Genomic DNA, 11,112 nt, shown 5'->3' with positions numbered 1-11,112 from the left:
TTTGTTGTGTATGCTGTGGGTTTGTGGGTTTGGTTTTGCACCCCACTCATCTATGACATTGGCCTGCACTGCATAAATCAGTTTTTCTTAGCGTCCCAAAGGAAATAGAAGCGTCACCCTCGTTAAGTAACGCTTGTTGTACAATGAATGATAAATGAATCTTAAACATTAAGAGGTAACAACAACCAGCTCGAATTTGTCCTATTGTACCCTCTGAGGTGCTTTGATACTCTAAGTACCATATCGAGCAAAATCATTGTCCTTTTAGGCCTGTTACCACTTTAACACAAAGCTAAATGTCTCTAATTTACAACCAATGTGTTTGCAAACAGCATAATTAAAAATGAGTATACTTAAATGTTTTTGGATACGAGTCAAACGATTGTATTTAATTCTGTATAACAGACTAAATAGTTTTCTTTGTCTTTCATATTTATCAAAGGACACCCAAATAAAATGTATTTGGCGTAAAAAAAAACAACAACCTGATTTACATTTTTTTATGATTTGAAAATTGCCATATTGAGTTTATAGACCTAGTAAAATCCATTATTAAATCTAGATTGTAGTGAAATTGACTCTTTCACACAAGGTTCAATTCCTGCAGAACACCAGGAAGTGGTCTGAGCTGGTTGGAATCAGTGAATGAAAGAGGAGCAACAGTGTGGAACACTGCCCAGGTTTCAATGTCACTGCCGGCTAAGAATGACCATTCTTTGTCCAGCTGCAAAGTGCTGTCCCTGCAAAGTGAAATAGTTGTTCCAGGTTATTACTCGGTTTTATTTGAATTATCATGTTTAACAAAAATAAAATACAAAAATAATTAAAGTAAAAGAGTACTGAGAAGGGCTAAATAAAACGCTTGTACACCCATTGGCTTTACTGACCCCTATTTGTTTGTTCTGTTTGGCTGTTGTTCAGTACAGACACTCAAAATGTGATGTGTTATGACAGTGGTTACTATGGAAACTTTGCCATTTGGTTTGATCATTAACCTAAGCTGTCAGTGCTGACAGATCACCTGTTTAAAGAATGAGGGTTAGGAAGTTACTCATAACAAAAATGAAAAACAAGAAAAGTTTATGAGATCTACACCTGAATATACAGAGTGCCAGAGACAATGCTGATCTCACACATAACATGTAGCCTTAAATATTTAAGGTGTTAAACAAAAACACTAATACAACTTAAATATTTATGGCTGCCATTTGAAGTCAGATAACATTACAAATAAATTACAAAACACCAGAAATACTTGATATAAAACTATAAGTATATAAACTGTCTCCACACAAGTTTACCTGAGTAATTGAATCTTTTAAGCCCCGTTTGTCATCAGATCATTTGACACGCCATTCAAATCTTCATCAAAACAATTGTGCCCTCTGCTGGGGAAAAGATGAACTACACAAAATAGTTGTACACAAAGACTGGTACGTTCACCATAATATATAGTTTCACCAGCATTGAAAAATAAATAAATCATAATAAATAAATACAAAGTAAAAAGAGATACACATTAACTAAAATTGAGGCAAGAGACTGCACACATTAATTAAATCTAACCTTGTTAAAAGTTGGGTTAATATACTCAAATCAGTTGCTAAAGAATAACCTGTTAAAATGAGTAGATTCAAATAAAGCACACAAACAAACCAACAAAAATATTAAGTAGATGTCACAGTAAAGAGCTGGCAGCAGAGACGCCACAAATAAATCATGCATTTGTATTGATCTGGATAAAAGCTGTCAACCAGTAGAGGGATAATAGTGGCAATATTGATGATACCCCTCTGATTTTTTCGGGCGATCCCATCGCTGAACACGCCTGACTCCCACACTCACGATGGTGGGCCGGCGGGGAGTTTCGGAGGTTGCGGCGACTGTAAAGAACTTTGATGTTACTTCAACTTATCACAGTTTACAATAGATAGGCACTATAGATGATAAAAGAACTAAATTCAGCATTTTAAAGATTTATAATATCAGTGCAACTAAGAATACAACTTCATTATTCTGTAGGCTACACACAACTGCCTAAAATATGCTTTAATGTGAAATACAAAATAAGCAATACAAACTTATAAATGCTTGAAATAAGGTTAGTGTTATTTGTAAGGGCAATGTCAACAGGAATGTTGCTACTGTCAAACTGAAACAACAACAACAAACTGTAAGGTGACCCAAAGATTCCAGCTCAAAAGGTTTTGAGTAGTAAACAGAACTAAAGCTTAATACACTTTAAAGTCCAGAAAAGAATTTTGTATTTTTTGTTTATTGTGACACAAGAGTATTGCACACCATCAATTATCACAGATGCAATTGTCAACCAACCCCCGTTATTAGAAAAGTCCATCCTCTCCGTCTTCGTTTACTATGTCTGTGAGAAAGAGAAGACAAAATAATAATTAAAAAAATGTTAAATGGAAAAAATAGAAATTCATCCAAATAAAAGTAAGTACCTGTTCTTCTGCAAAGCCTCTCTGAAGCAACACCTCCGCTATTCTGAAGTCTCAGCCCTCCTGCAGCAACACACCTCCAAAACCCTGTCCATTCACATCCACACAAAGATCAATACATTTGAACACACTGTAATTAAGCACCATTTAGAGCAGGTGGTTGGAAAAAAAAATAGCAAAATGCCATGGTATGCATTGTAAGCAGGTTAATGTTAGCACACTGTTAATTGATAGCTTCACATTAAACATAAATTGACACAGAATCATTGATATCTAAACACACTTACATAACATCTGAATAAGCAGTAAGTATGTTATTCTTATTTTCTCTAGTCCTTGACTAAAACAACGTTATACGCAAGACCGTCCCAAGACTGCAACAACAGTACAGCTGGCGCTTCTCACTCATTGTAGACATTTAAAGAGAATTGATTTCTGCTGTGTTTACGTAAAATGTTGCACAACTTTTATAAAACTGAGCAACATCTCTACTCAGGCCAGTGGAAATGTTTTTTTTAATACAAGCCTCGTTTGTGTTTGCCCAGATCGCATGGCAGGCATGGTGTTTCCAGCAGCTTGGGCAACCACTAGCTGCAACGCTGACTCTTGTTGACCATAGATGAGGCAATTTGTAAAATAAACTCGTCACTAATGATGTCCAACTTGGATTCCTGCTCCTTCTCCTTTGCTTCCTGGAAAAGAGACACAAACTTCCTGTATACCAGTGTTTAAACACTCCAAGGGTCCAACAAGGCCCTAAGCATGGTTCCATTAACTTCAATGTATTTCATTTGAATAGAACAGTCATTTTTAATGCAAGGACGTAGTACAAAGCACATTAGTGCAAGGCCAGCTTTTTTTTTTTTTATAAAGCACATTTCAACCACAAGGCAATTCAAAGTGCTTAACACAACATCAAAAGCAGCAAAACGAAATAAGAAATATTAAAATAGAAAATTTAAAAGTCACTAAAAACAATTCACAATCACAGAGAAGAACCACTTGGACATGTGGGTACATTTATTTAGTATGGCCTTAAAGTTCACATAGATAACCAGTTAGCTTTTTGCTAGAGGGTTTTGTTGGCCTGCTAGGTGACGGGCCCTCCCACATGAGAGACTTACCTGCACTGGTTGCTGCCCTCTGTTGGCACTGTTGGGCTGGTTTGTGGCTGTCCTTTGTCGTCCTCCCTGCATTGTAGCTCCATGGTTGACTCTTTTCCATGCCGCCACAAAGACATCAGAAGCTTCAGAGTAAAAGCCCAGTGTTGAAATAACTCCCAGAGTTGATTTCAACACCTTTTCAGGGTTTATGTAGCTCCACACTTTTTAGAGTCAAATTAACAGAAGATTATATCAGTGTTTCACATAATTTGTTATTAAACAGCAGGCAGCCATTATGTACTTATATGAAAACAATACACTTGAAAAGCTGATGTTGAGCATGTTAAATTCCTCTTTATGGCTCAAAATGATGCACCTGGCTTGGATCACTGTCAGATTGAAATTGAAGCTCCCATGGTTTCACCTTCCATGTGTTGATAAACTGCATTTAATTGGCTTTGTGAAGGATCTCAGACAGGTTTCCGACAATGGCCTCAGTGATTCCCCCTTTTCAGTCCACCCATTTCCTGAGAGACACAAATGACACAAATGCTGTGTGCAAAGCCAAATTACATGACAAATAAAGGTCAATAAATGCATCACACACACTTGTGGCCAAAAGTGAGGGGGCAAAGACGACGGCCATAATGCTTGGACAGTGCAGTAAAAAAAAAACCAAACAAACACATTTGCTCCAACTTTAAGATGTAAACATAAACATGCATACTTTCATTGCTAAAAGGTTTAAAAGTTATTTGTGTTCATTGATAGCTTAATGATTTTAATGGTTAGCTAACTACAAGATACAGCTCGCTAACATTAGCTTGTCAATGTGACATGTAACTGAAGCCATTTAGTTCATGGCAATAAACAGGTCTTTTAAAGTACATATTCTCCACGAGCAGGAGACCCGGTGAAGCTAAGCTATTAATTAACTGTGCAGAGTGAGACGAACACCAACGGATCAACACTGAAACAACTCCAACACTAAACACCATTTAATTCAGAATGAGTTAAAACAACACGTTGGGAGTAAAAATCAACTCTGAAATGTTTAAATTTTAACACTCAGGTGAACGCAGTTCCTTCTTAAAACATCTAATACAAACTAAAATATGCTCATTTTACAAACAATAAATGGATTATATTTCATCTCAGGTTCAGTTGCAGCTTCATCAGCCTTTGAGACTAAACTGCATCAGAATATTAAAAATAAATATAATACTCTTTACATTATGTTTCGACAAATGCGCTGCCAGTATTTTCTTAAATAGTTTAACTTTTACTGTCATAAATAAAGATGCTAATTTTTAACATTATACAGTAAGCCTTGATTATTGAATTATCCATAATTAAAATACTGCTTGTTAAAAAAAAGGGGGGGGATCCTTTTGAAAGTCTATTTAAATTTGAGCTATGGTAATTTTATATGAGTACATTTTGAACTGGTATAATATTTTAGTACTCTTACACCTCTCTGCTGACTTACCTTTCCTGGGGATTCACCGAGCCTGTAGACCCTCCTGTGTAAAAATGAAAATAATACTTGGAAGAAAAAATAAATTAAGTAAAAATATTCTGTTAGCATGTAGCTGCAGCATTTATTCAAAGTAAAAGTCTTTTGAGCTTGTAATGTAGCATAGCATGTTGCTTAGCTTTAGAATTAGCCTTGTTGCTACATTTTCTGTAATGCAACTGAGGTAGCATAGCATTAGTGACAACAATGTATTATTTTTTATATACTGTATTGGTAGTACGTCAACATTCATCATTTAGTTAATCGTTTGTATTTCTTTTAAGGGTGGGACTTTAACGCGTTGATTACGATTTAATTACAAGAAAACAATTTAATCACAGTTTGCTAGCTTCGCGCTAGTACAGGATGTGTTTGCAGCCTAAACTCGACCAAATGACTGGCTTCAAGACCAAAATGAGTAATTCACTGTCTGATAAATTACAAATTCACTCGCTAAATTGATTGCTCTGGACTGTAGACCACTATTAGTGGTAGACGATAAGGGGTTAGAAAATGTGCTAATGATAGCAACATGTGATCCAACTTTCCAAATGCTGTGCAGAAAAACTATTTCAAACAAGATCCAACAGCTTTATGAAAATGAGAAGCAAGTAAAATTGCATTAATTCATCCACCAAAATCGATTTAGATTGAGAAGTATTGCTTTTTATGGCAAATATTGTGATGCACTTAAAATGCCCTAAGTTAATTAGTTAAATTCCCACCCTTAATTTTTTTTACATCAACCTTTGGTATGACAGTAATCTGTGCATTTTCTTTTGTCTTGTAGTTTTCACTTCTTATTCAATCTGGTGAATAAATCAAAGAACAACTAACTATCTGACTCACCATTGAATGGAGTTTGGCTGACTGTCAAACGATGTATATTAAGCACATAGGGAGGACTGTTACAATAGGTTTCTCTTAAGCACATCAGTTGTATTAATTTATATAATTCATTGCTCCAAGCTTAGGCTGTCTTTATCTCTTTGAGTCTTAATGTTTATACTGTACCTATTTAAGAATATTGTTAAAGCCTAAAGCCATATGATCATTACATTATTTTACGAAGATGTCCTAGCTTGTCATCTAGTTAATTCATTATTTTGTATTGCTGTATTAAGGTCTTCTTAACTTTAAAGATTAGAGAAACTGTTTACACAAACGGTAAAGGTTTGTGTGCAGCAAATATGATTATACATTATACATAATTATTTCCCTGTATGGATATATGTTGGAAAATTTACCATCCTGTCTTCCCACATAATTCTAATTACTTCACTTAAGTTTGGTATATATAAATCCAGCAGGTAGATGTTATGTTTTCCTTCCTCTGCCTTGACCTCTGATGTGATAAATTACCGGGTTAACGAGTTTCGGTCCTCTCACCATTCGGCTGTATTCATCGGCTGTGTGCAGTTGTTAAAGGGTTAATACGGTGTAGAATGATGTATGGATGAAATAAAAGACAACCAACAAGTCTCTATGACAAAGGAGCATTTCTCCCCTCAAAGCACAGATGACACTTTAAAGAAATTCACAATTTGTGGTATTATATAGAATCAGCTCTTAATAAACATTTACTTAAAACAAACTAATTGAAAAACTAAGTTCTTAATAATGTTGTACCAAATGAGCAGACAGGCTGGGAGTTCATAGAGCCAAACTATGAAACGTCCGCCTCCTCATGATGATAAGACACCGAAAGATACAAGGAAAAGAAACATCTGTTTTACTCTACAATACACTGGAGCAAACATGAGGCATATCAAACATTTTTGAGTAACAAGCAATTGTGACTCTTTCTTCATGTTTTTAGTGTTATTACCTTCAGACTCCAGAACAAACATTGAACGTGTCTTCAGATTGTTCTTCTCAAGTCTTGGGGAGGGAAATTTGTGGATGTGAGATCATTGTAAAGGGTACACTGTATTCTTGAATGAATGCCACCCATATCAATTATTCAAAGGAGCACCGAAGAGAACAAAGGCTTTTTTCAATAATTCACAAAAGTGAGTGAACAAAAGGAAAGCTCATTCCAGTCTGGTGCTAAGAAACATGCATAAGAGAGGCTAATTATGTCAACATATCTTGCCAATCAAAATAAATGGAGCCTAAAATGTAGGCCAGTGTCATGTTATAAAGTTTGTTGTCAATGTTTAACACCGGAGATTGCAGTTCACCAAACTATTTGTGCTGATGTGCTCATGTGATCCAACTTTCCAAATGACATAGGCCTTTTGGTGGTGTCCATGCAAGCAAGACATTACTTATCTTCTTATATGGACCACTTTTAGGCTTGTATCTTTTTTTGTGAAGGAAAAAAAAATGCCCAAAAAGCTTCAGCGTTAAATAAATTCCTCATTATAGAAAGTCCTTTCACATGTTCTTCCTTCACTGAATGGCTAGCCCAATAAGACTCCCCCCCCCACATACACACACACACAATTTATTGTGGTCAGAGGTGAACATGTTGCTGGCTATTTGCAGTTTAAACGAGGGATACTTTCGTGTTGGCTGCCATCTCCTCACTTTATGAAAAAGTTTATCAAAAGTAGTGATGTGCCATTTGTAAACGACTCAGTTTGTATTGTTTGAGAGCGGGAATTCCCATCACTAGTTTCTCATCCCAAAAGACAACAAGTAACGTCATTTTTCTTGCAGATGCGGTTAATTAGCAGTGTGTAGTGTTCAAGAAACCACTTTTTTTTTTTTTTACCTCCACTTAGGGCCTACCCATTGTTCTTTTGTTTAAAGGTGGTTGGCATACCAGCTGTGCATACCTTCACCTGCTGAGCTGGAAAGGGGATCACAATTCTGGCTCAGAAAAGACAAAAATTAACAAACAACCAACCCGTTTGTAGCCAGGTGATTCTAAGGCATGGTGCATAATAACCCCCCCCCCCAAAAAAAAAAAAAAAACTAGTTTTATTGACCTGACAACACCACCTGGGGAATTTCACCCCAGGAAATATACAGACACCTTAATCAAATATAGGCAACACAGGTTTGACAACCGAATTAAGACAGAGACATGGTTCCAAAAGCAAACGTAAATTTATTGAAAACTTACACTAATATTATCTGTGAAGAGAGGTTTTAGTTATTGTGTTAATGAGGAGAAAAAAAAATGGGGATATGTATATTAGTTTTATTATATGATTTATTGTATTCTAAAAACAGTTCCAATCAAAATGCAATAATTAAAAGTAGCAAGATGGGAGGTATGATTGAGTGGTGCCACCAGAGGGGAGGAAGCCTAACATCTGAGGTTGTGTTTCCAGGGAGTGCACTTTACTCACCACTCATGGTGAACTCACGGCAAACAGGTGCAAATGATTGTGTCCCAGTTCGCTTACCACTACAAACAGTGCAGGGAACCACCTAGAGTGCTGAGCCTCCACCAGCAGCCCGCAACCACTTCACAAATGGGGGGAAATAAAATAATTAGTACCAGTTGGTTCACACTAAAACAACTTCTTCTTCTTCTTCTTCTTCTTCTTCTTCTTCTTCTTCTTCTTCTTCTTCTTCTTCTTCTTCTTCTTCTTCTTCTTCTTCTTCTTCTTCTTCTTCTTCTTCTTCTTCTTCTTCTTCTTCTTCTTCTTCTTCTTCTTCTTCTTCTTCTTCTTCTTCTTCTTCTTCTTCTTCTGCTTCTTCTTCTTCTTCTTGCATTGGGAAGTGTTATTCTGCCCTCTGCAGGCTTGGATCTGCTGCATATACATTTTATGACCACTTTACCATAAGATTGGAACTGCGTTTCAGAGGAAAATATAGTCTTGAATCGGGGGTGATTTGTTCCATCTGGAAGCGAGTTGTTTTTATCAAAAAAAACATGTTCTCTTAACGGCATGCAACTTTTATCAAAACTTCTCTTACATTTTACTTGAATTTCCCTCGGGATCGATAAAGTATCTATCTATCTATCTATCTATCTATCTATCTATCTATCTATCTATCTATCTATCTATCTATCTATCTATCTATCTATCTATCTATCTATCTATCTATCTATCTATCTATCTACTAAAAGACGTGTTAAACTGGTGCAAAAATAATTAAAAGCGTACATATTTAACAGCTAAGTCTGTGTTTTAAAAACCTCTGGTTCATTGAGTTTCTGTTCTGGCTTGCATCTGTGGAACAGCAACAGAGAAGGAGAGCTGGTGGGGACAGGTGAATGTAAGTAAATGACAATGTTTCTCCATGTCTGTTGTGTACATAGGCTTAAATGATAGCAAAACATGTTTGAAGGTGATAATTTATATTTCTGCTTCCCTTTTTAGCATATTCTGCTGGCTCCAAGAGCTTAAAACATCCATTCACTTTTAAATAATGGGAAACAAACGGAACATAGATCCCTGGGTAAGTGTAATGTTCAAGCTGACGTACAGCAATACACTATAGGCAGCAGTGCACATTAATTTTAAGCTGATCTATTGGGACATATTCTTTCATGTATTTTGGCTATGTTATTTTTACACTTGAAGACTTAAGCAATATACCCACAGACTTATTTCTGTTAACTTGTAAGAGAAGGATATCGTCACTCTTACTTACTATTAACCTACACTTCACAATAACTTAATCCTAAACTTTACCCTTTATATTGATACTTGGCCTTTAGAGGACATGTTGGATGCCAATAGAAAATAATAATATGACTTTGCTACCAGAGTTTAGCAGCACATCAGGCAGACAGTATAAGTGGGCTACAAACTCACACACATATCCATACACATGCAGTTACAGAGCTACATGAGATAAGAAATATAGAAAACCAAAATGAACTGCTTTGGCATGGCCAGCTGTTTCATTGTCCCCTGCAGCCTCTATCTGTTTCTCTTTCTTGCTTGTCCTCTGAAACAATCTGCATAGTGTGGCTGAAAGAACGGAGGCGTTGTTTGGGTTGAATGGAGGAAAAGCAGAGGGATGGAGGGGTGGAGAGGGAGATGCTCCAGCTGTGGGGGAACAAGACAACACAACAACATCTCACATGTGGGTGACAGGGGGGGGTGTTGGGCGGCAAGGCTGCGGGGGCTGCACACAGTGGCATTGTTATAATGGGGGTGGGTTGCAGCTGATAAGGTTTTGAGAAATGGATCATTCCCTCAAACTCTCCCCTTGGGATGCCTTTACACAAAACACGCCTGTTGCAGTATAGTTGTTTAAGCTTGAGGAAACACAAGTTGTTAAAACCTACACATCAAAGTTTCACAAATGTTGTTTTACGCTACTGGATCAGGATGAGAGAAAATGTACATTATAGGACTACAAATCAGTTAGTTTAAACTGAACTTGACAGCACATTATATAACAGTGCTATAGAATTTAATTGAGTTAAAAGCAAAGCTGAGTATTTCTCAAATCTCAAATCCAGTCTGCAGGCTTCAAATCTACAGACACACCCTCCATCTAAAGAGCTTCTAAGTATAATAAACCAAACTGACAGCATTCAACTTGTTTAGAAAAAAAGAACCTCTGCAGAGGAGGGATCCCTCCTCAGGATGATACAGATGCAGTATTTATCATTTAGAAAGAAGAAGATAACGTTAGTTGTTTATATGATTTTATTTCACTTTTTAAAAAATAAGCGGTTATACGAAAGGCCTGCATTTTTGTCTATTAAACACTGTATAAAAATACCAAACCAATAATCTATATTTAAAAAATCGTGTAACTTTTCCTTTTTTAATTTTATTTTGGATAATATAGGTAATTAATCATCTGATATTTTTTTTCATAACATATCTAGAAAAGAAAGGCGAGTTCTCAGATCTCAGAAGTCTTCAAAAATGCTTTCAGTGCTCTTATAATGTTTAAAACTGTTCAAAAAGTATTTAAGACAAAAAAGCAAAAAGCAACATTCTGTATATGAAAAAACTAAAGTTTTTACATTTTTGTTTGAAAAGTGACAATAATCATGACTATAGGATCAAACTCGTTGCGCGTTGAATTGATAAACTCTCAATTTACTTCTTTTTGCAGGATGACTGTTTGTCACGTGACGAAATGAGAGGTTTTCGAAAAAATAAAA

The sequence above is a fragment of the Symphodus melops genome (genome assembly GCF_947650265.1).
Source record: "Symphodus melops genome assembly, chromosome: 6".
In the NCBI taxonomy this organism is placed as follows: Eukaryota; Metazoa; Chordata; class Actinopteri; order Labriformes; family Labridae; genus Symphodus; species Symphodus melops.
Note: the sequence above shows the minus strand (reverse complement) of the source record.